At 33.0% G+C, this 26,674-nt stretch overlaps 1 protein-coding gene and 1 pseudogene across 2 annotated transcripts in view; both read left to right on the forward strand.

Moving 5' to 3' along the window:
• CNTN5 (contactin 5) overlaps positions 1-26,674 on the forward strand; it is a 1,190,057-nt gene that overhangs the window by 534,032 nt on the left and 629,351 nt on the right. The window lies entirely within an intron of this gene.
• On the forward strand, positions 15,630-15,757 carry LOC142870686 (uncharacterized; annotated as a pseudogene).

The raw sequence follows: 26,674 nt of genomic DNA on the forward strand, positions 1-26,674 counted from the left end.
GGAGAAAAAAAAATTTGAGTATTGAAATAAATTTAGCTGGTAAAAATAAAACGTTTTAACTTAGTGAATTTGACAGAGATGTTTAAGAGGAAAGTGGCAAATTTACATTCGTATGACCTCAAGAGTTAGGTGAGCCAAGAACACAGCTAAAGATCCACAAAAGGAGCAGAAGTTCCATCCAGATTGAACTGATTAGAAATCATTTCTGGTTACTCCAATTTAGAGCACTATCTACATATTTACATTACTGTAGTGAAAGGAAAAAAGCGTCGTATAATGAACTATAGTGAATTAAGGTAAAAATATACAGTTGGTTTAGCTACCACCACATTGTGGGAAGATCTGGGGAGAAGTTTATGCAATGTAAAAAAAAAAAAAAAAATCATAAGCTCAGTGTGTTTGTGAATTCAAAACTTCTTCTATACTACAAACCTATTTTGCATCATCTGATAAAAATGGTCATAATTTAAAACAAAATGTTGAATAAATTCTTGTTGTTCTACTTAATAGCTAAGCTGCATACTAGGAGTTGGAAGTCTTCTTCCTTCCTGGCAATTGTTACAGCCTGCTGCTTTGCTTGCTTGCCTATCAAATTGATGTCAGCAAGGAGGATCAGGCCTACCAAAACAGTAAGATTAGAAAAAGAAGTAAGGGCAATTTCAAGGGTTGAATGGTGGCTCACAAAGAAGCTGTGTTGGAGTCCAGACCACCCATTAGAATGTGGCCTTGTTTGGAGATAGGTTCTTAACAGAGATAATCAAATTAGAATGAATTCAAAAGAGTGGGCCTTAATCTAATATATGATTAGTATCCTTATGAAAAGGGGAAATTTGGACACAATAACATACACACATAGAGGGAAGATGATACAGAGAGACACAGAGAGACGACAACCATTTAAAGCCAAGAATAGAGGCATGCCCTCTGCCTCTGAAACTGAGACACTATACATATATTGCTTAAGCCAGCACCACTCAGTTTGTGGTGCTTTGTGACAGTAGCCCTAGACAATTGATGTAGGCAGTAAAGTTGCTCATCCAGCTTTCCATTTTTTAATGCACATATATGTGTAGATTAGTATGACAAGGGCTATGTGCTTCTATGTGAGTTCTAAGTCTCAAGGCAACAGCTATGAATATTTATTAAGTGGAGATCATAGAACTTTAGGAGTATGATAATCCTGTAAGGAAGTGGTTCCCGACCTTTTTGGCACCAGGGACTGGTTTCACAAAAGATGATTTTTTCATGGGGGGTGTTGAGGGGGTGATGGTTTTGGGATGATTCAAGAGCATTACATTTATTGTGCAGTCAAACCTCTCTGCTAGCAATAATATGTATTTGCAGCCACTCCCCAGCACTAGCATCCCCGTCTCAGCTCCACCTCAGGTCATTGGGCATTAGATTCTTATAAGAAGTGTGCAACCTAGATCCCTTGCATATACAGTTTACAGTAGGGTTTACACTCCTGTATGAATCTAATGTCCTCACTGATCTGACAGGAGACAGAGTGTATACCATGATTTGAGAGATTGTGAGTGGCTGTAAATACAGATGACGCTTCGGTGGCTGGCCCACTTCTCACCTCCTGCTGTGTGGCCTGGTTCCTAACATGCCCGGATTGGTACTGGTCTGTGGCCCAGGGGTTAGGGGACTGAAGCTGTAAGGGAAATAAACATTGCAATCTGACCTGTTAAATTTAATTTCCATGCCTATTTACCTGTCTCACTGATAATTATGCAACTCCCTTTCAAGCCTGTACATCCCCTTTCTTTGCCAGTTTCCCATGACTATTCCCAAATGTCTACCTTTCATCCTGGAAATGACACTGGTATGACAGATGATGCATGTCACTTAGAATGGATTTTTTAGATCAATGTATAAAAATCCAGGTAGCATTCAAATTTTGTTCTCTTAACCTTTTGCTTATTCTTACTTACAGTTATTTAAATTTGTGCAACAATACTGATCTATCTGTGGGACATCTGTTCTTTGTGACTTTGAAGTTTTTGGCATTTTCCCTCCCTAAAGTGCTGAGCTATCTGTAAAGAAATAAAGATATGTGGAAAATCTGTAGAAAGTCACGGGGCATCAAAGTACATAGCAACATTTAAAGGCTATGTATATTTAATGGCTGTTTTTGTTTCAGTTGAAAGCTATATATTAAAAGATATATATTATATATATTATTATATATATTATATATATTATATATATTAAAGATATATATATTAAAGATATATATTAAAAAGACAAGTGTCCTCTTAGAAATGTTAAGTGTCTTTTTAATTTGTTTTTTATTTCAGCGTATTACAGGGGTACAAATGTTTAGGTTACATGCATTGCCTTTGCCTCACCTGAGTCAGAGCTTCAAGCATGTCCATACCCCACTGGTGCACACCGCACCCATTAGGTGTGTATATACCTGTCCCCTCCTCCCCTCTCCCATCTATTACGATATGTACACTTAAATGTTGATGAATTAATACCAATTTGGTGGTGAGTACATGTGGTGCTTGTTTTGCCATTCTTGTGATATTTCACTTAGTAGAATGGGCTCCAACTCTATCCAGGATAATACAAGAGGTGCTAGATCACCATTGTTTTTTTTTTTTTCACATGAGACTCTAGTATAGAAATTTTATCCATATAGTTAAAATATTTCAGTAAGAGTTTTTGGAATATTTTTATGAAAGGAAAGATTTTGAATACACAACTCTGTATTGAAATGGGTACTAAAAGTTATAGAATGTTCTAGAAATACTGATTTCTGATGAGCTGTCCATCACCTCATTATATGTATGCCTGTAATGCCCCAACAACTAGTCCAAGATTTTATATGTTTACTCATTAGGTGTTATACATCTCTGTATGGGATTATGCTTAAGGAGTACCAATGATCATATATTATTAGCAACAAATTATATTTGAGAGTGTTTAATCCAGGATTTATTGAATCATAATTCAATACTGGCTCAGGCAGTATTGAGACAAGCTTGTGTCAGAAAAAGGAGAAATGTGGAGTCCAGGGATGTTGACAACATCATGCAAGATTCTAAAATATCAACATAATGTTAAGGCAAAGTAAAATATGAATATCACTATTAAAAGATCTAACCAAATCAAGCACTCAAGGAGAGTGCAACAATAAAAATAATTGTGCATTGTCTTCAATAATGCCAGGCATCATTAAAGATATACTACATGCTAGTCACATTTTTAGATACTTCATATATGTAATATCTTATATGATACAATATTCATAATCTTAAAAGGAAAGAAAAGTCAAGTATCTCACTACAGATTTGTTCTCCCAGTGGGATGCATGAACAGAAATCTAGTAATAAAGTGGGATCAGGGATGATAGTCATTGATTGCAGGACGTGTGATCTGCTGTGGAACATTCCAGGTGAACATTTTCCCACTGATTTACCTGGAAAGGTACATGATGGAAAACCTATTCTCTTTGTATTTGAGAAAGGAACATAAACATAGTACAGAAAAATAGGAAAATATAGACCTAAAGAGATGGATGGTAAGCAATTAGAATGAGGGCTTCTCTTAAAACCAGTGATTATACGTGATGCCTACACAGATCACAAAGTATCTTTCTCCCAAACACCCCCTGTGTAGATTCTTTTTACTTTCATAAGGTTGTGGCTCATGCTTAATATAATATATTCATTATTATATTCAGGGGACCATGGAATACCTATAAGTTCAGGAGGATCCAAGTAGAAAATGAGGAATTGATTGTTGGGGAAAAGAGGGAGGAAATAGGAATTGGTTGCTACTTCTATCCTGGTTCTAGCTGATGCAGCAAGTAGAATTCGGGACAGATTTTCAAGGCCATTCACTTAGAAATATGTATCACCATTTTTCAGAGCTATTGTAGAGGTGATCTCTATATTGGGTGGAAGAATATAGTGGAAAGAATATGGACTTTGAAAACAGAATAACCAATATTACTGTTCTGCCTCCATTGTACTAATTGTAGTTCTCTTTTTCAAAGTCCTTAAAAGTGCCTTTTCCTTTCTTTAGGGTTGTTGCAAAGACTGAAATAATAACAGTTAACACTTATTCCTTTGTACTATGTGCCACCCACTAGTATTCACACTTATTTAATCTTCATAACATACTTGTATGGTAAATTGTTTTACTATGTTTTTAATGCAAATGAGGAAATTGAGATTTGGGCATTTGTTCAATGCTACAAAGACAGTAACTAGTACAGCTTCAACAGTCTTATTCTAAAGTCCAAATGCTTAATTCTGCTTTCTAATGTATGCAGGGCATTTAGCATGATACATGACACATAGAAGCATTAAAAAACATTAAGCTCCTTCTTTCTGACTAACCCTAAAATAATCAGATTGTAGGGCTCTTGTTAATGATTTCTCATCTGTCAAGAGGAAAATTTCCCTGATACAGTGTTCTATCTGATTCTGGTCCTGATGCATCCTTTTCTTTGTAGTTAGTATTATTTCTCAGACAGGTATAAGATTCTTAGTCTTGCACCAGAATTTGAGACCAGTCCTAGAGATGGATGAGGAATAATGGGATCCAAATTCTGATTTTATGGAGGAAGGTTGAAATGGATCCCAGAACATATTTTATTTTCCCACAGTCCTTTAATCAGATTCAAGACAAAATATAGTGGGAGCTTTGGTTTAATGGTAAAACTTATGTATAAGAGGTGGGACCATTGCTTCAGGAGATAGGTCTCTGTGAGAGAGGACAGTGATCTTTCTGTTATTATCAGGTGAAAGCAAAATTTGGTTCCACTATAGAGGCAAAAAGAATTACAAGGGAACATGTGAAGAACACCTGACATTAAACAGAGCATGGAGCCCAGTGGGAAGTAGATAGAGAGCCCTATTGAAAGGCAGTGAGCTTAGTTTAGGTCGTTTTCATGAAATATTTCAGGTAATTGGAGCAGATTTGAGAGATTTCCCCAAGGTAAATGTATAGCAGTGTTGAGGAAAGCGATGGTTTCAGAAACAAAAGAGAAACATTTGTTAAAGAGAGCAATAAGTAAGCAGAGCCCTGTACCCATAGAAAAGCAGGGAGTGGGCATGCAATCATACTTACACACGTATTCACATGATTGGAAGTGCTTAGTAATGTAGTTGAGCCTTCATGGTTTTCTGCACTCAAGGTGCTGGTGAATGATCAAAAAATAGGGTCTTAGCTGCTTTTTTAAGATGATACAAATGATTTTAAATTTGTATTTTTATGGTCCCAACAAAGACAATTTGGGTTGTCATTTTCCTATAGGCACTGTTGTACCTTCACACATCAGAAATTCAATTTGAATATTTACACCTGCTATCCCCAATTGTAAAATTAAATAACCACTTCCTCATATTTATAGTAGTTCTTATTACAGTTCTTATACCAAGCTATAGTACAGTGTATTTCAATAGAGTAGTAACAGATACATTACAAAAGCTGTACAACCCCACCAGTATTTAGAGATTCCCCAAAACAGATATAATTCTTCTGAATAAAATATATACAGCTGTAATTTATCAGGTTGACTCCAGAAAGATCTTACTAAAGACATATACAATTAATCACAGTGTTTCTTGTATTTATCTGGCAACTTAGAAGTGTTAAATGTAAAATTCTCTAAGTATACTATTAATAGAGTCTATGATTGAGAGTAAATATACAGAGTAAAACTGATTTATCTTCAATTCCTTTTAAAATAAACTATATTTAAATCAGTAACCCTATTCATTAGCTGTAAATCTACCAATTTCAACTCTTTCATGATTCATCTATGGTATAATCAACTAAAGCAATTGAAAAGGTGGAGGGAGAAATATATACATAGTCTTCACTACAAAGAGATAATAATCTGCTTCCTTTCTCCATCATTATTTTAACTGCTCCATTTGACCAGAAAGCAAAATTATATATGATAAAGTTGCTCTTATAGCCAATTGTATAGACTGGCAGTTTTGTACCTTTCTGATGCTATGACTTTAAGGAAACAATGAGAAAAAGACCTCAAAACCTAATATGGATAATAGAATTCTATAATCCCACAATGAAAGAGGTACTTTGTGGACATTATTCCAATGGGAGAATAAAAGGCTGAGTTAACAGGAGTTGCCATCCATACTCACTATTGCATTTTGCATTTTCAAGGGCTCACTAGAGCCACAATCTCCAAGATCAATAACACTACTAAGCAATTAATATGTGGCAGGTGCTTGCACTAATATTAATATTTTTCAGTCCTTTTAGTAACCCTGTAGGGTAGATCATATTAATTATACTTTCCCTATAAGGAAACTGAGGCTCATAATTATCAAATAGAATATTCAAATCAGAAAGCTACTAAATTGCAGAACCTGAATTCAAACTCAGGTTTCCTGATCTCAAGACTACTATACTTTCTACTTAAAGCAAGATGCAGTAGAAAGTGTATGGGTTTTGGAGTTTGGGATCAGGTGAACTTTTGTTTGAAAGGCTCACTCACTGGCTGAGGTGACTGGCTGAGGATTTATGGCTTAACCCTTTAATCCCCCTGATCTCATCTTCATCCCAAGTGCTTTGGATGGAGTAGGTAAACAGTACCATTTTATACAAGCTTAAAATCACTCCACCTGTAGAATGTAAATGCCCTATTGAATTTCCTTGTTAGCACATTGAACATCTTTTTGAGTAAAAAACCCATATTGTTTTCTTTAGTCTTTTTGAACACTTTGGATCTGAAGGACTCTGAGTCTTTCATGAATTGATAATGTAGTAGCTTGGGCTCTGAAAAGTAAGTTACCTTTACAAAATGAAATTTACTAGTAATTTTGTCAAAATACAGGCATTATAATTTTGCCAGGTATTCATCCAATTCTTCATAATCTTGTCAACATACATTCTGTGCATTCATTCAGTCATTCCTTTTTTTCATATTATTTAGTAACTATTTATTATCTGCCATTTAAAAGATGCCCTGGCAGACAAAAGAGGTTCCTAATGTGTAAGTCAATAGTTTGGCCTTGGAGAAGTTAATGCTCTTGTGAGGTTGACACACGAGTAAACAGGTGAATGCTATAAAGAGGAGTGGATGAATAACTGGGAGCATCAGACCCAGGAGCAAGACAAGAACTGAGGTTAGAAAGTCAAGGTAAGTTTTGGGCCAGGCAGGGGAGCTACCTCCTGTAATTCTGGCACTTTGGGAGGTGAAGGTGGGAGTTCAAGAACTAAAGACCAGTTGTAGAACTTAAGGCCAAGAATTTGCGAAGAACCTGGGCAACATAGTGATACCCCCATCTCTACAAAAAAAAGTTAAAAATGAGCTGGCACGGTGGCACATGTGTAGTCCCAGGTACTTGAGAGGATGAGGTGGGAGAATTGCTTAAACCCCAGGAACTTGAGATTGCAGTGAGTTCTGATCACATCACTGCCTTATAACTGCCCTCTAGAATGGACAAAAGAAAGAGAGAGACCCTGACTCAGGAAAAAAAAAAAAAAGTCAAGGCACGGTTGGAGCTCAGGGAATTGGCAGGTTTCAGAGCCTATTAGAATCCAGGAAGTTTGAAAGCCAGATGGCAAAGTAGAACCAGTGTTCAGATTCAAGATATTTAGTCCATAACCATGATGCTCATGGCCACCTCAATCAGAATAGGAGAAAGCCAGAGGAAATAGAAAAAAGTAAAGCAAAAACAATGTCAGGCATGCAAGAAGTAGGCAATAAGAATGAATAAATGGCATAATGAGAGGAAAAAAATACTGACACTAGAAGCCAAAAGTATTGATGATTTTATTTTTATTTTAGCATTAAATAATTTAAAAACAAAAAAACTTATTATAAAATAGTAGTAGTATGATATATTTGGAAAAATGATTCACTATTTTTATCTTAAGTGGATAATACTTGTTAATTTGCAGTTTGATGAAATAAAAAGCATCTACTAAGTAAAGTTTGATTAATCAGACAAAAAAAATGTGTTCTTTGTGTAAATCTGTTTTAGAATAAATATTGACGTAAACTGCAACCTTTTACTTTATCATGTGTTTGGCTAATTGTAGGTGTGCAGTTTCATTTAAATTTCAGATTTTGCTAAAAACATTAGAATGAGAACCAAAATATATTGCCTGAATTATGTTTTCCACATTGTTATGACTATAGAATAACTGTAAAACTCTGTTATAGCTACATAGCATGTGAATTATATTTTCAAAAAACTGACATAATGTTTCATATGTATTTGAAATATTACTTCATTTTCTGTTGGTAGAAACAAACTTCTTGCAAGTTAAGGAATTTAGGCGAGGCAGTTTTCTTCTTGTCATTTTTGTCCAAATATATCAACAAGATTTAATTCCATGTATTCATATAGACATTATAGTCTTATATGTTTGGTTTTTATATATTAATTCCAAATATCTATAGCAAGTATTTTTATTCATTGAAATTTATTTTAGCTATATAAATATGATCACCTCTCAAGTTTCAGAATGAGTCCATACCAGTGAAACAAATAATACAGAGTTAAGAAAAATATGAACTTATTAATGTTTTTGTTTTCCTCAAGCTCAAGCTTTTATACTTGCATTTTGCTTTTCTCATTGTAGTATAAGTGGAAGGATGGTAGGAGCAGCAAATAGCTGACTTAAATGTTCTGGCTCTTCACAAGCGCTTTCTCAGCGGCTTGAGATGAGGTTACATACATTCTTTGGCTAGCTAGTTAGGGGAAGAAAAAGGCACTGAATTAAATTAATGATTCTTGGTGTTAAGGGATAGGAGGAATTGTGAACTGAAGGTGGGAAGGAATCCAGTATCCACTGTGCATCTCCCACTATCCTGGGCTTTGCCAGCTCTTTCTGTGACCACTAGTACAGGTGTTTGTTTCTTCATCCAGGTTCTTAAATGCTAAATAAGAAAAATTTATATTGTGAGAATGGAACTGTGGAATTGATGAGAAGACACCTTATTTTCCCAGTGCACTGCCTTATTTTTGTGTCATCAATAATAAATTGGCAGTCAATATTGACACAAAGCATAAACCTATGAAGAGTAATCTCTTTAAGCTTATATACTTTATGATGAACAATTTCTCAAGAATGAGAAGATATTTCAGTATTTTCTTTTCTAATGTGTGTGTGTGTGTGTGTGTGTGTGTGTGTGTGTAGGTAGACAGACAGGTAGATATAAAAAATATGAACATAATACTATATTTACTCATATGTATTATCTGTTATATATAAAAGTAGAGATGGTATGTTACACACATAAAAATAGATATACAAGTGTGTCGTGTGTATAAATATATATTATATATATGTATTTATATATATGTGTATATATATATATATATATAGAGAGAGAGAGAGAGGCAGAAAGTAAGATACATATGAGAAAATTTTGTATGTTGCTGAGGAAAAGTTAATAAGGAAAGTAAAACTTACCAAGACCAATTACTTGATAATCAAGACATCACAAATATTTGAAACTACTATTTATATTTGTTCTTATATCATAAAAATGGAAAGATCTGGTTCATTAAAAAGTTGTTTTGCTCTCATTGTTTGTCCTTTTGGCTTTTGGGCTTCTCTAAACTTGGTGATTATTTTTTACCACTGAAATTTTATTTTTAAATCTTGCTAATGAGTTTTCCCTTTTTAAAAAAAAATCACAAGATTAGAAATTAATTTCAAGTTCAGTTAGTATAATCCACTTCTTTAAGAAGAATAATTTTTAATTAAAATGACTCAAGTATTAGCAGTGATTTTATGGAAAATAATCCACAATTCTCCTACCTTTTCTTTGGACGAATAGTGATATTCTTGTTTCTGAATATTAAAGTCCAACTTTTGAGACTTGCTTGTTCTTTTGGTTTATTTTTATTTTATTTATTTGTTTTTGTACTTTTTATTTTTAAATAATTATGGATTCACAGGAAGTTGCAAAGAATAGCACAGAGAAGGCCTGTGTATCCTTCACCCAGTCCCCACTACTGTTAACATCTTGTATAACTGTAGTACAATGTCACAATCAGGAAATTGACATGGGCAGACTCCATAGACCTAATTTAGATTTTACATGTTTTATGCCTGTTCTACATGTACTCATCTATATATGTTTCTATGCATTTAGTTCTACATAATTTTATCACATGTATAGATTTGTGTAAGTTGAGATACAAAATTATTTCATCACTTCAAGGATCCTCTCTTACTACCCTTCCATAACTCCACCCTGCTCCCTGTCCTACTTCCTCTAATACTTGCAACTCTCATGTGCCCATCATCAGAGATAAGATGACAAATAAAACATATCAGTAAGAATAATAATTAATAGTCTAGGCTCTAAAGTCAGACTGCTTGCTTCTACATGCTGGCTTTACCACTTACTGTGTATATGACTTTGAACTTAATCTCCTTAAACATCAGTTTTCTTATCTATCATGTGAGTATATACGATCATTTTACTTCATGGTATTATGATAATTAATCGAAAAATTCACTATGATAACAGAAATTATTATTTATATTTTCCTCTATGGCTTACAATATAATAGAGAATACAGATAACAGGGTTTTATCAAGCAGCGTAATAGCTAATAGGATATTGCTATGGCAAAACCTATGAACGAATCTAACAGAATTGGGAGAAAGAATTTGAAGAACAGATTGCTGACTGAAGAAAGTTATGAAAAAACTGAGACTTAAAGGATGAATAGGTGGGAGGCAGATGAAGAGGGTGAAGTGTTTTTCAAGGAGGATAGAGACTAGAAGTAAGGGAGATCACGAGTCCTTTGGAAAACTGTCCATACTTTGCTGTGGCTATAACTCAAGGATTGAGAGGGAAGGACTGTTTAAGATATACCAGAGTCTACTTTCCCTCTTGAGAACAATGGAAGGAATTAAGCAGAGTAAAATAATTAGATAAAATTTGCAATTAGGAAAAAGTCATCCTGCTTGCATTACAAATTATTATTGGAGGGTACAGGGACAGTCATATTTCTTTATGAATAAAATATTGTTCTAAGGAGGATAATAGTACATTTTCAATGCAGTTGTCCTTTATCTGACTTTTGACATGCAAAACACATGTGATTTATCCATTTTCTTCTTGAAGACTCTCAAGAAGTTTCTATAAAACTAAGCTACACGAATGCATAGAAAATTGAAAGATAAATTTCAATAGAAACTAACATTTTTTTCTTTACAAAAGTATTCTAAATTCTTATTTCATCTATGACAACCTAGGAAATGGAGCTAGGATGTCTATAGCTCTAAAAGACATTTTCTTGATGTGATGAGAAATGCTGAGATCAACATATCATCACTCTAATCTGTTCATTATGCACTGGGGAGGTAAAGGGACTTAATATATAAAGAGAAATCAAAAGGAAGCATGAATAAATAAATTTATGAAATGAAATCACTGGGACAAGTCAGTCTGGTAAAATGAATGTTGAGAAGAAAGGCAAGTAAAATATAGCAGTTCTTCCATAGTGCCCTCTCCATCATTTTATTACAGAATATATTACCTGATTTGTTCATTTTTGGCTTATATTTCTGTGTCCTGTACTAGAGAAAAAGTTACTCAACAACAAAGCCTGCATCATATCTATCTGTAATTACATTATCTAATATGATGTGTCACATAAGAAGTTTCTCATAAAATGTTGATAAAGAAGTGGATTAATGACTGAATTGTGTCAAAGTATGTGAAGGTAAATACAGTTCACTACATTCTAGGATCAGAATTGTAAAAGACATCTAAAATTGGGCAGAAGTTAATGTACAAGTGTTGAAAATTGAATACTCTTCATGAAATTGCTATATTGTAAATTAATTGAAAGTAGGAACATGGTGGGTAGAAGTAATTTTATTTCTTTGAGCTTTTGAGCAATGTTTTATATACCAACCATTTTACCAGTATATTGGTCACTTTGATTCATCATTCACTTTTTCATGTTTCTAAGCATCTACTCTATTATCTCCATGAAGGCATATATTTAATATTTTTGGCACCTGGCAGAGGAGGAAATGGTTATCTTAAGAATCTGTATCTTCAACACAAACTTTTACTCAATACAGGTTGTCATTATTATTTTCCAATCAGTGATTTATTAAGGGAAACTAAAATGACTAAGAATATTATGAATTCTTCTATTAACAATATATGGCCTGTAAGTAAGATAAACATACATTGTGTTTTACCTAGCACTGTTTCTGTTTGTGTCTATTATACCAAGGTAATTATTAATAGCTTCTCCTTTCATTCTCAGAATATCTTGATTTGGATAATAAAATATTTGGTTAACTTGACTGTAATGCTCAATGTCAGTAGTCGGAAATGATGAATTGTCTGACTGACTTTGCATACCAGATGAGTATCTATGTTATCTAGATCATCCACTAAAAGAAAATAACTTCATTGGAATCTCAAGTAAGGCTTAAAAATTCATTTACTAGTCTCTATTAATGTCATCAAATGGAAAAACAAAATAGTGCAGACTTGTAGATAGAATGCTTATATTATCCCATTTGTCCCATTCAAGATGATCAAAACTAACTCGTGAAAATTCTTAAAATTAGTCTTTTTCTTGATCAAATCAAAAATCACAAAACTATTGTAGATTTTAACAATGTTTTTATAGATCCTAAAATATTCCTAGTGAGAAATCAGTAGAGCCTATATTAAATTCTAAATTTGTAATAAAACTATAAAAATTTAATTTTTATTTTGTAAAAAATACTTAAATAGCTGAATAAGCAACTAATTAAACATGATGATAAATAATACACATTTTTGTCTGATATTCTCTGAATTTTTTCTATTGTGGTTAAAAATACATAGCGTAAAATTTGCTGTTTTATCATTTTTAAGGGTACAAATCAGCTGTTTTTAGACCTGCTTACATTGCCATGCAATCATCACCACTGTCTATCTCCAAAACTTTTTTATCTTCTTGAACTGAAAATATATTTGTTTGGTATTTTTAACAATAGATAAATATTTTATTATACTTTTTGTTTCACAGTGAAACTTAAATACATTACTCAAAATATATTTTATTTTCTATTGTGGTTAAATACATATAACATAAAATTTACCATTAGTTGCTGAATTCTATGAAATGTACCTAGTATACCTAATAGATAAGTTGATATTTCTTTAGAATGAGTTTTATATATTAAACAAAGTTCTTTTAGGTTTTATAGAAAATATAAAAACTAAGAAATAAAGTTTAGTTAGATCAGTTCATGGTGCTGAGAAATTTTAATCTATAATTATTTTTTATTCATAAATTTTCAGAATATTTTTACTAATGCTTAAAGTGAATCTGCAGGCTACATATTGGTTAGGAGTTGTGGAGAATTATTTGGCTTAAGAGCCATGCCACTTTAAAGAATTAAGACTGTCCCACGGCTAAGTATAATTATTCTCACTTCTTGTGCACATTGCTATTTTATACATAATGGGCTCTAGAATCTCTTTTATAATATTTATTTATTGTTTATTTCAGATATTACAAGGGCACAAATGTTTAGGTTATATATATTGCCCTGGCCCCACTCAAGTCAGAGCTTCAAGCCTGACCATCTTCTAACCTTGTCTTTATTTTAAAAATTACTTTTTAAAAAGCTCAATATTTTATAATTAAATGAAAAGTAAATATATACATTCTTTGCTAGTATATATTTTGTTATTAATATCATATAACCTTTACGTCTTTCTTTTGAAATTTCAGTAATATTTTGCCTTCTGAGTGAGCGAAGAGTTAATGACTTAGTAGGATTTTAAAGCTCATTTATTTCTTTTGAGATTTCACCACAGGAATCATGAAGTAAATAAATACTGCTATGCCTAAAATAGTTAACTGCCTGCCTAGTTTTAAAGACTGATGGCCCAGCAGTTAGCAACAGCAAAAATCCCAGGAAAGCTATATGTAGCATATCAAATTGTAGGCACAGAAAACCAAGCAATGGAAAGCTAGCCTCTCAGCAGCACACAATTTCATGGTGCTTTTCATTCTGTAGACAAACACAGGAAACACTCAAGAATCAGAAGGCAGATTCTTATACCTATGAGTTATCAAGTTAAAAAATTGTGAATTCATCACAGAGAATTCCATGTATTTACACCAATAGAGACAGAAAAATAACAACATCTTAAGATTAGAGAAATTTAATCATTCAACTATACTTACAATTATTTTCTTCTAAATGTTTCCTTTACATTGGCTTCTAGTGAATTAATTCAATAAACATTTAAATGTCTAATTTGTGCAAGGTTCTGTACTAGATGAAAGAGTTACAAATGACAGACAAGATATAGTGTCTACTTTGAAGAAGTAGTAGGTGTCAGGCAACAAAAAAGATGTTTATAACAATGTAAGGGTCTTGATAGGAGTAGGTACAGGGCACTATGGAGCATACACATAGGATCGGAACCATTGTTCAGTCATAGCAGTGATGATAGGCTACCTAAAAGAATTGCATTTCAGGTGAGGTTTTACCTTCAAGTATATTAGACAGAAAGCAGAAAAGAACAAACTAGTCAGAGGTAACATGATGTACAATAAGCTTACAGTCAAGAGATGGCTAAATGTTAGAGTCACAGAAACAAATAAGCAAAACCAATTTCTTTGACTGATTAAGAGAAGTGGATTATAAATTTTAAGCTACATATGAAAAAAAATTTATATAAAAGGATATTGTTTTCATATTTAAAGTGGTGATTGACTACATATAAGTGTAGAAAAAGATGCCAAAATTATTAAAAATGCACCAAGTAATGAGAAATTTTTCCATTTCAAGAATAATTAATATATTGTCATAATACTAAAAAATATATTTGGGTAGTCAATAAGTATTTATTGATTAAATATTTGCTTATGATACTGAGGATAATTTTTCTACTCTATATTCTATTTAAAGGGTTTTGTTTAGACTGGTAAATGCTAATCTTTTCTTATTTATTGCATTGGTTATATAAGAAGTCAAAAATCATGATATTTATTACTGCAAAATATTTCTTTGCCTTTCTTTCAGGTGGCAATTTAGTCTGAAAATTAGAAAAGTTGGTTAGTCAGATATGGAAAATAATCTTCCCCATATGCTTATCCTTTGCCACAAATGTCTAATCAAAAATATTGTAGAACAATTTATTAGGGAATAAAGAATTTTATGGTATGGTGTATGGCATGCCTTTCTTTAAGTAAGTGGAAATGTTGAGTACCTTTTTTCTGTAGGTACTGCTAGCCACCGAGCATTTGAAGGTTATTATCCTCTGCTATTTCTTAAATAGCTGACTGATTTCTCTAACATGATGGATAAAATCTAACTCATTTTAACTGCAACACTTTAGAACTACACACAGTTGGGTGGTTCATATCTAATTCAGTACAGGCTTTTACACAATGAATCTTTTTAAGAGTGTTTTGTTTTCCTTTTCTACCCTAACAAAGTAGTCATTGAACAAGTCTTCTATCTGTTGCCTAGGTCCTAGATATGTGAAAATCCTGCTTTATTTACATAACTTTTTCATTGGCATGTGGGATTCAGCAAGTTCACTTAATAACTGTATATTTGCAACAGAAGAAAACTTTTTTCCCCTAATTTTTTTGGATCATACATTCCAACAACTTAAATAAAATTTATACATTGCTTCTCGACCTTTTGGCTAAGATCAAGTGTAGTATCTGTTCTTATCAGTTTAATAAAATAAAATTTACAACACCATGCTGTCACAAGATTGCAATCAATTTGGTTTAATGAAATTAAAGCCATACAGTATGACTAGAGAGAAAAAGGCCTTTGGTTCTCTGCTGAATTCATAATAGAAACAACTGTTCTGCTTTAAATAGATCATGAGAAACACAGTTGTTGCAAAAAGATTTATTCTATATTAATCAACAAGGTAAAAAATTCTAATTATCTGGGGATGATTAGAAATTGCATTTTCAGTTGATGTAGTTGTTAGGTACTTCATAATGCTCCTGTATATTGAGTTGAGGTGTGGAGTAGTATCAATCACTTGTTCAATGAAAGGATAATTCAAGAATAGATGCTGACCCCACATCTTTAAGCTTTGTTTTTAGTAGAATGCTAATTAACAGAGAGATGGTAATCTAAATTTGACTGTGTTCTTAGATTTGGAAACAGGTGTTACAGCATTGATTATTCAATGAAAAGGCCGGTTCTCTGGAAAGGTTATACACATGACTTTTGCTAACTTGTTAATTGATTTTTCCCTGTGGTGTTCCTGTTTCACCTTTTTATTGACAGACTAAGAAAATGAAATGCCAAATGAACCCACATGTATACAACCTAATGCTATTATTCAAAACTTGTAATGGCTCTCCAAATATAAACCTCCACCATGATTGGGGTTTTACCCAACTCTCTAGCTTTCACTCTCATTATTCTTTAAATTTACTGTGCCTCATTCAATCAGAACCACTCACCTCTGTTAAACACTCCCCATGTTTTTCTCACTTCTTTGTTGAGGTTGGAATTGCCTCTTTTTGTTATATATAGCAGGAAAATTTTTCATTCTTTAAGATCCAGTTCAAATGTTATCTACATTGTATTAAGCCTGGCCTGATAATCTTCCCCGCCCTAGCAATCACTCCTCATCTAAGTCACAAGAGTTCTTGGTACCTATTCATCACTTGAAATTATATTAGTCAAGATTTTTTTCAGCTACATGTGTGTATAAACCTTCTGAGAGGGGTATAAACCTTCTGACTCCTCTCAAGAGGTTTATACAGCAAATGATGGGGGAAATTATTGATTCCAGTAAGTGGGAAGTTCATGGATTGGCAATGATATATCTCAACTGGATCCTAGGCATCAAATTATGTAAAGATCTCCTTTTATCTTTCAGTCAGTTTTGCTTTTCTTTGTGTAGGTTTTACTCTCAGGCACTCCATCCTCAATAAGATGGCTTTGATACTCACCAATCTCTCTAAGCTTGGATTCCATTTAGAAGGCAGAATTCATTTCTCAATCATATCAACAATGGCTCCAACAAAATTGCTGATGGCATTAGCATATTTTGAGTTATGTAATTCTATCCTCAGATGAATCACTATGACACAAAGAGAATGGAGAAGGCCACTATCCACAAACCCAGGGGCTGAGGTCAGCCCCAAGAACATTTCATAGATTGAGAAAAGGGAAGGATAGTTTCATGAAAGGAGGCAGGACTGGTTTTCCCAAAAAGTGGTAGCAGAGAAAAGGGATATTTAGTGAAGAAAGAAAAAAAAAGATACCTATATTTGCAGTTGTTTGTATAAATGTAGTAAAAACTGAAGTTGGCGTACATATTTTATTAATCTGTATAGCCATTAAAAGCTTAGTTATAACTAGAGTTCTCATTTTTAAATATGGCTGCATGAAGATTAATAAAATGAAGATTAAATGACAGTGTTAGTGAAGCATAAATTAATGGTGAGAAGTTGACATTCTGTCTTCAATTGTTAAATCTAGTGATCAAAAGATAAAAATCATATTAAAGAACTAACAAAAGTCATATTAAGAACTAACAAAAGTCAAAAGGGAAATTTTATGGTAATCTTCTGAATCCTCATTCCATTTATTAGCAATGTCTTTCAGTTGGCTTATTCTCCTTACAATAGTATAACAATCATATTATGTCCTGTGTACTTAACAAGACAGAGAGGTCATTAAAGGATGACCTTGTGTCCTTATGCCCCACAGCGTATGTGTTGTCTAATTCAGTACTATGTGTGTGTATTTATATATATGTAGTAGTTGCTTTAAGATAATTATTGGTCCTTATAAAAGCTAAACATTTTCAAATAAACTTACAGCCACTTTTGAAGGATTATTCTATTTACTTTTGCCTTAAATAATCTTACTGTCAACATTCAAGCAGTTTAAAAGCTTTCTGCCTGATTAACTAGTCATTTTATGTCTACTTATAATTTGCAAGTTGCATTTGTTTCTTTGAGCTCATTTCAAATAATCTATATGACTTTCTAGGGAAACATTAATCCTCTTCATTGAGTGATAAATTATAGTTTTTATTTGATAATGTTCAATAAAATTTGATATTTCACATCCACTTATATATTTTGACCTTCATGTACCTTTTCTGCAAAATGATTTTTGAAAATATGGTGTACTATCATTTGCTAAATCTTCTCAAGTAAAGTTAGTAGATGAGGTAGTGGGTTATGAGGGTAAGAAGATAAAATTTGAAGAAAGAAACAAAGAAACAGAGTTTTTGGATCATACATTGCCAGAATAGGCTTTTGCTTTAGTCAGTACAGTCTAAAAGACATTAAATATTTTAGGTGACTTTCCTCATTTTCAATAAACAGCTTTCTTATATATTTGATAACTCACACAATGGTGAAATCCGTTTCTGAGAAGCACCCTTCTCAGACTGAAGTAAATTACTGCTAGTAATTATACCCTCCCAGACTGAAGTAATTACTGCCAGAAATTACAATGCTGATTTGTTGCATTTAATTTTAAAAATTTTTAGTATGCCATGATATTTTATAGTATAAAAATACAACATTTGTATTAGGGTAAAACATCTATACAATCTAAAGCTGTAATCATTTACATCTAAAGAGAGACCTAGAAAGTACTATGCTTTCTAGGCAGCATAGTTATTAGACTATTGGACAAATGTGGCTGGTATAGGTCTGATCGTGATACACTATTCCTTGCACACAAACTTTATCTTTCTGCAAATATAACCCATTAGTTCTACAAATACAGTCCATCAGTCATAGGTAGAGGAAATGGAGATGGTTTAGAAACCCATCACCATTAAAACGATAATGTTGAAAACAGCTCAAACTGATGTATGCTGGTGCTGAGACTGTGGAGTTATTTTCATTTGACAAGAACAGCAAGTTATATCAGTTACCTGAGATCTCTGTTTTGTCTACCGTATTAGTAGTTGCCATTTCATTCTCCCTAACATCTAGTCCAATGTCCGATACATGGTAAAATAATAAATAATTATCTCAGAATTAATGAATGATTACCTATTGTTTAAAGCCATCCTGTGGCACAGGAAATAGGCTCCTGAGTGCCTTTTTCTTTTAGACTCATCTTCTATTGAATTTTCCAGTGATCTGTTATTTGCCCCAAATCCATTTCTTATTTGGCTTTTTTACTGAGTGATTAGGATTCACCTGATGAAAGAAAGCAAATAAATGCTGTGGGTCAATTAAGTACTTTTATTTTTCATATAGTAACTAAACCTCAAAAAATGTGTTTCAGGGAAAAAAAATCATCCTGTGCAAGGTCATGACTCTAAAAAAAAACAGAAACATCACCAGCAGGATAATTCCCCTCTCCTCAGTGTAGGCTCTAGAAATACTACCATATTTGAATTACCCTTTAATTTATACTTATTCTGTCAGATTCAGTACAGTGAAAGAAAATGTCAATTGGCACTGCTGTAGAGATTGTACCAATCTAATTCTTAATTTCATGAATTTTTATCTATTCATTGGGAGTCATTTTCATATCCCCAGAGACTCAACAGCTATTAATAACAAATTACTATGGAGGTGCAGCATTAAATGTTAGAGAGACCACCTACTGCACATACACACCATCGCTTTTCTTCAGGTGAGATAATGAAAATATTGCCTCCTTTATGATAACATATATTCAATTAAAAATTTATCAAGAGGCCGTGTTCCATGGCCGGGAGCGATGGCTCACGCTTGTAATCCTAGCACTCTGGGAGGCCAAGGTGGGAGGATTGCTTGAGCTCAGGAGTTCGAGACCAGCCTGAGCAAGAGTGAGACCCCATCTCTACTATAAATAGAAAGAAATTAACCAAACAACTAAAAGTAGAAAAAAATTATCTGGGCATGGTGGCACATGCCTACAGTCCCAGCTACTCAGGAGGCTGAGGCAGGAGAATCTCTTGAACCCAGGAGTTTGAGGTTGCTGGGAGCTAGGCTGATGCCACAACACTCTAGCTCAGGCAACACAGTGAGACTCTGTCTAAAAAAAAAGGCTGTTCCATCAAAAGCACTATTTTAGATGTTGCATGATGCGGTAAGAAGTACAAAAATGGGTAATGTATGATTATTTCATCAAGTAGCTCATGTAGGGGCAAAATATAACTACAAATAAATTTTATCAAATTCAGATTCAGAATGAGTAAGCATTCCGTAAACATGAAAGGGAAGTTCAAAGCAGGGAAACATAAAATGGAGGCAGGGAGAGGCAGACTACTTGAAATTTTGAGGGAGACTGTGAGGAAGCACAGGGGTTTGATAGGTGGAAGAAAGGGTGGTGGGGAAGGATATACAAATTGCAGGCAGCAGGTGCCATGAAACCAAAGACATGCGCAAAGAATGAGACTGAGACTTGCTGTGTTTATAGGGATTAATCCAGCTTGATTGAAAAGTAGTTTTTGTGTAGAGAATTAATGAGAACTGACAACAGAAAGGTTGCTTGGGTCCACATTGTGCATTGCCTCAGATCTGGTGAGGAGGTTGTAAGAAATTTGTTGGGACTTGAGAAACTATTGAATGTTTTAAACATCACAGAATGATATGATTAGAATGACACTTTAGGAAGACTATTTTAGCAAGAGTATTAAGAATATTTATAGATTCTTGTCTTGTTCATTTAGTCTGATGCAGCTGAAATGCCTCTTCTTTTCATCTCTGCTTTTCCAAATCTTGCCTATTCTTCAAATCTAGCACAAATTTCACCTTCTTCAAGGAGTCTTCCATCACCCTTCCAGACTGAAGTAATTACTGCTAGAAATTACAATGCTGATTTGTTGCATTTAATTTTTAAAATTTTTAGTATGCCATGATATTTTATAGTATAAAAATACAATATTTGTATTAGGGTAAAACATCTATATAATCTAAAGCCTTAATCATTTACATCTAAAGAGAGACCTAGAAAGTACTATGCTGTAACAATGTATTGTATATTTCAAAGTAGATAGAAGAGAGAACTTGAAATGTTCTTAACACATACAAATAATAAATACTCAAGGTGATGGGTTCCCTAAATACTCTGACTTGATCATTACACATTCTATGCATGGAACAAATATCGCATGCACCTCATAAACATGTAAAATATGTGTCAATAAAAAAATTCAAACTGAGAAAATGTGTATCCATTTCTAAAGTGTTCTTCCATAATTTCACCCTGTTCAAGAAGACAAAGAAAATGGTAATCAGTAAAGCACCATTTCTCTGCTTCTTTATCAATAGTGAACTCAGCATCATTGTACCGTGTTCCATAGTTTCCTTAGCATTGCAAAGAACAATACTAAGGACAGTAACTAGAATCCCTTTTCTCCATATAGTTTCTGGGCAGAACCCACCAAGCAAAAACACTTGTGTGAGAGTTGGAATGCAGAAGTGGAGAGGTTAGTTGCAGAAAAATGAATGGATAGGAAACTATTTCCTGAGAGGTTCTTACTTCCGTGTCACAGGCAGCGAAAATTGGTGGTGCCCATTTTCCTCGAGATAGCTGATATTTGTCACAGCTCACATGAATCACTAAATTCCACCACTTATGTTCCTGGCCTTACTTTTTCAGCCCTTCCAATATTTTTTCTAAAGCTTCCATTTCCTTATATTGAATAGTTCCAAATTGGACTATCAAGACTAGCTTATAATTTTTATTTCCTTAAGGGAAATTTGATTTAGGCAATTTCTATTGCAAGAATAAGACCTACTGTAGTTAAAGATTTACTTAACGAGTAGTACCAAACATGATTAAGGTTACAAAATAAAAAAAATATGCTTCTTAAGGTAAGGAAAAAAACCAAAAACTATGTCACATTAAAAAAAAAAAAATCTCAGTTTCTACTAGAAGTGAAAAGTTTTTTAAAAAGTACCTCAGAGTTATCACCCTGCTGAGGAATTCTGGAAGAAACATATACCTTAGAGCTAATTTACTAGGGGGCAAGGAGAATATGCTGCTTAGGCACCTGCTCCTGCCGAGCATTACAGTAAGCTCAGGTGCCATTAACTGCCAAGCACTTTCCCAAAAACACAGGTGGAGGCCAATAAAAACCCTCTTTTGTTGGTCTTTGACATGTGGGCCAGGCAGGCATTGAAATGCCAAGGCCTGAAAGGGTAATTTCTGTTCTGGGCACAATTAAAAATCTGGTGCAGCCAGATTGAATGTTTTATTTATCTCAGGATTTCCCATGTTACCCAGGCTATTCCCCTGTCCTTGGTTTGGTGGCCATTCACTAAAAGAAAATGCTGTATTATATGGGTCAGTTAGCTTCTAGATCAGGGAGTTATATTCAGCTACAAAAATGTAGAGATTTCATTCTTATTTGTACTGGATTGGCTTGACTTACATTGAACATGTCTGGTAGAATGAACCCCTGGATTTAATCAGGCAAAAATCATAACCCTATCTTTGGTTGTAGAAGGTCTCTTGCAACCTTAAAAGGAACAATTAGGGTATTCATTTTAGCATCAACTTGGTCCAAATTGCAGGAAAATTAAAGCCTAGTTTATCTTCTATAATTTATCATCATTATCACTTACAATATAACCAGGAAACTTATTTTTAGGGTAAACATTTGACCCATCTGGAAGTCTCATTACCTCTGCATTCTATTTTGCTTCTTTAACTATTTTTAAAAAGCAACATTGCTTAGAATGAAAAGCAACTCTAGATTGAAGCACTACATTTTTAATGAAAACATAACCTCATTTATTTCTGGTATTTGGGAAATTATGTCACTCTTAAAGCAGCTATTATTCTTAAGATAATGGTGCATGATTAATCAATATCAATTCTTTGTAAAACTGCTCTCTAGGTTAGGTCTGTCACAATGTATCATGTAACCAAAATGAAAACAAGAGATGTACAAAATTCTGAATTTTTTTCTATCTACACACATTTCCATGGGCCCAGCGACAGAAATCTAAATACTGACACACAAAGAACATTCATAACTATTGTATATAATTATTCATAAATAATTCTTATGCTCAGGAAAGTAGAGAGCTAACAAAGAACATAGAAAAAGGTTAAAATACATCAACATCAATTACTTGTTTTTTTTTTTTTGTCTGCTTTGTCAATGAAATGGAATTGTGTCTGAATAATGGCTTACCCTTACACTTTATAATCAAAGCTGTTTACAAAAGCTCAAACAAGTAAAAGCTGCAACCAGTTAATTTGTAGACAATGTACTGTTAAGATAAGTGAGATAGTGGCACTTGCTTGTGAGAACATTATTGGAAAAAATCTGATGGAGTCAGCACATATTCACAACTACAAATCGAACACTAAAACAAACAAAAAGTCAACTTCTTAAAACTATCAACTGCTTCTGATATTTCCCTTACTAAATACTCACGGATTGAATAATAAATATGTTAGGAAAATGCCAAAAATTACAGGCCTAGTGATGAAAAGAATGCAAAGTCTATTACTGGTGGGATACTAAGTGGCAGGAATAGCGATCATTACATAGAAGATTGAATTAATTAATGCATTTAGATTTTTGCTTTGCTTAAGGAACTTCTGACAAGAAAGAAATAAAACAATGATATTTTACTAGGGTGGTAAATGAGATTTTAATATTGTCTCTATTTGAGCTACAGTCCCAAAATCAAAAAGTTTAAATAAGCATTTTCTCTAAATTCTAAAGAAGTCATACATTGTTCAAGGAGTTTAATTTGGGTGGTAGGCCAAGCATTCCTCAAGATCTATTAAGAAGTGGCCCAAATGGTCCTATTATCCCAGTATCATCTCAACATCCTTCTTCCTAACCCATGTAATAAAATACATATTAGCATATTAAGGGAATCAGCTGAGAGAGGAGTCATCAGGGCTAGAGGATTTATGGAAAAAGCATATGTAGAAATTCAAAATTATTTAATTATTAAATTACTGTCTCAAATTTCAGTTCACTGACAATCATTGATTTACATTATAATTTTTAAGAAGCTTAATCCTTACAACCTGAAGTTTATATAAATATTTTGTTGATGCATATAGAGTCTTGCTAAGTGCTGTGAAAAATATGAGTAAATGCTAAAGTGATAAATGATTTTTTAAAAATCTTAATATAGTAATATTTGATATGAAATATGTTTTATGTTCAGATTATTACTAAATAAAAATGTCCCTATAGACATTTTCAAATGGGTTTTAATTTAATGGGGATAAATTGATGATATACACAAGACACTGTGGAAGATTATAAAGATATGATTACATTTTATAATCTCTACTCTAGACTGAGAAGCACAAGCGATTTAAATGCCTATCAGTAAGCAAATCATTAAATAAATAATTAATATAATTAAATAGTTCATTAAAAATGAAGATGAGTTTGTACTAATAAAAATAATAATTGCCAAAATATTTGGTTCTGTTGAAGGCTCAAAATGCGCTTTACCTTTTGGAAGTATACACATATGTCTACAATATATTGGGAAATTCTTTTAAAAATGTAACAGAAATTGCCTCTGGGAAATAAATAACAGGATATTTGGTGGTTGGGTTATGAGGAAAACTTTCTTCCGTCTACTCTTCCCTTCTCTATAGCTTGACTTGTTTTAACCATGTGATCATGGTTTGCATTAATTTGCTTACTGTGATTTCATGGGTAACTCAAATGATTATATTAGCTGCCTTTTACTTCCCACATAACAACCACCATGGTGCATGGTCACAAGTGATAAAGGATATGAATTTTCTCAGGACAAAATCTTCCTATTTCTTAGTTACAAGTTAGGTCTGCTTTTAATATTTAACTATCAATTCTATGTGTTGGAGTTAGCACTTTAACCATATAAGATAGAGTTGCACATTCTCATATTCACGGTATACTCCTGGGCCTTAGTAATTTGTAGATTTAACAGTAGAAACTTTATATCAAGTCCTTGACCAGTCTCTTAATTATTTACCATGTCAGACATTCTTTAATGTTCTTGTTTTTATTGCACCCTTGTGGACCATTTGCTAAAAAGCAATTTGCTATTTTGAAGATAAATTAGCTTTATTACTTCCTGTTCATGTACATTGAAAAGCACTGCGGTTTGTTATTTTCCCTAACCCATCTCCATCGACAGCATCAATGCACCTATTAAATCTAAAAGCCTTTATTTTTTACATCATAAAAAGGTAGAGTTAGGTTATTTCTCCTGATTAAAAGCACAAAATATTTTTGCTAATTTACCTTTCAGAATAGCTGATTTTTGTTTCCATAAAATTAATCATACAAAACCAGCAAGGGAAGAAGCACATTGAGTGCCTTTCAAAATATTGGAAATAAAATCTTATTTTTATGTATGTGGAAGATAAGAAAGAATAATACTTTTAATACTGTACTAAATCTTCACAGAGAAAGAGTGGTGCATGAAATTATTGAAATATTTGATTTCAATAGGACAAGAAAACAGGAATGGAGAAAAAGAACATTCTTCTTACCTTAAATAGCTTTGATATATTTTAGAATCGTATAATGAGCCACTTATGTATAGTGTAATATCAGCATGTATAGTAATAAAAACAGGAAAGTACAGAATGGATTTTCTAAAAGTTTTCAGGGTACTTAATAAACTATTTGAATTAGTAAAGAAGGATGACATTAAGTGTAATATAAAGGTTTTCAACAACAAATAATCATTATTTTAAATAATTATATAGTTATAATATGGAAAAGGGGAGTTAAACCTATCTCTGTAAGAAAATTTTATTATGTTCAGTCTATATTCATTTCCTTTTAATTCAGTTGTCTTTACTTTTTTATATTAATAATGTGACATTACTAAGCAACATTAAGTTTTTAGTAATAGTATGCTGGCCATTTCAAATATATTGTTTTTACGTTTTTAGAATAAACCTGATAATATGTATCATCACCCTCATTAGGAAAACAAGCACACACTTAACACACACACATACAAATCGAGGGTCACAGAAGTTAAATAACTTGTACAAGGTGATGCAGAAGTAACTGGAGTAGAGTAGTAGCTCCTTATTAGTAGTTTGGCTTTCTGTGGTTGCAGTTACCTGAAGTCATCTGCAGTCCAAAAATAGATGAATACAGTACAATAAGATAGTTCCCATGAGAGAAAGAGATCACATTCATATAACTTTTATTATAATGAGTTATTATAATTATTCTATTATTAGTTATTGTTGCTAATCTCTAACTATGACTAATTTATAAATTAAACTTTATCATAGGCATGTATGTATAAAAGAAACATAGTATATATAGAATTTGGTACCATCTGCAGTTTTAGGCATCCACTGGGGGCTTTAGAAGATATCCCCCACAAATAAATGGGATATTGTATTTGAAATGCAAACTGAAATTTGTCTGATTGCAAAAGCCATCCTTTTATGATCTTCATATTAGTGTCAAATTTTATGATTTAGTGCTAAAATGTAATGGTATATAAAAGTAAATATGTACATTTAATCTGATGTAGCTTAATATCAATATTAAATAATTACAGTAAAATATGCTGTAAATATTCACAGTAATTTTAGTCATTAAGTTTGTAATAATGCAAGTAATGTTATAGCTTTTCTTAACTGACTGTGACTAGGGTTCTGTGATTACTCTTAGGATAAAGGTGTCATCTTTCCATGTTACAACTAAAGTATAGGGTTGGAACACTCTGCCAAAGTGAAGAAATGATATTTGCATGATGCTATGGCCCAGAAACATACAGACAGA

This window comes from Microcebus murinus, chromosome 4 (assembly GCF_040939455.1).
Source record: "Microcebus murinus isolate Inina chromosome 4, M.murinus_Inina_mat1.0, whole genome shotgun sequence".
Classification (NCBI taxonomy): domain Eukaryota; kingdom Metazoa; phylum Chordata; class Mammalia; order Primates; family Cheirogaleidae; genus Microcebus; species Microcebus murinus.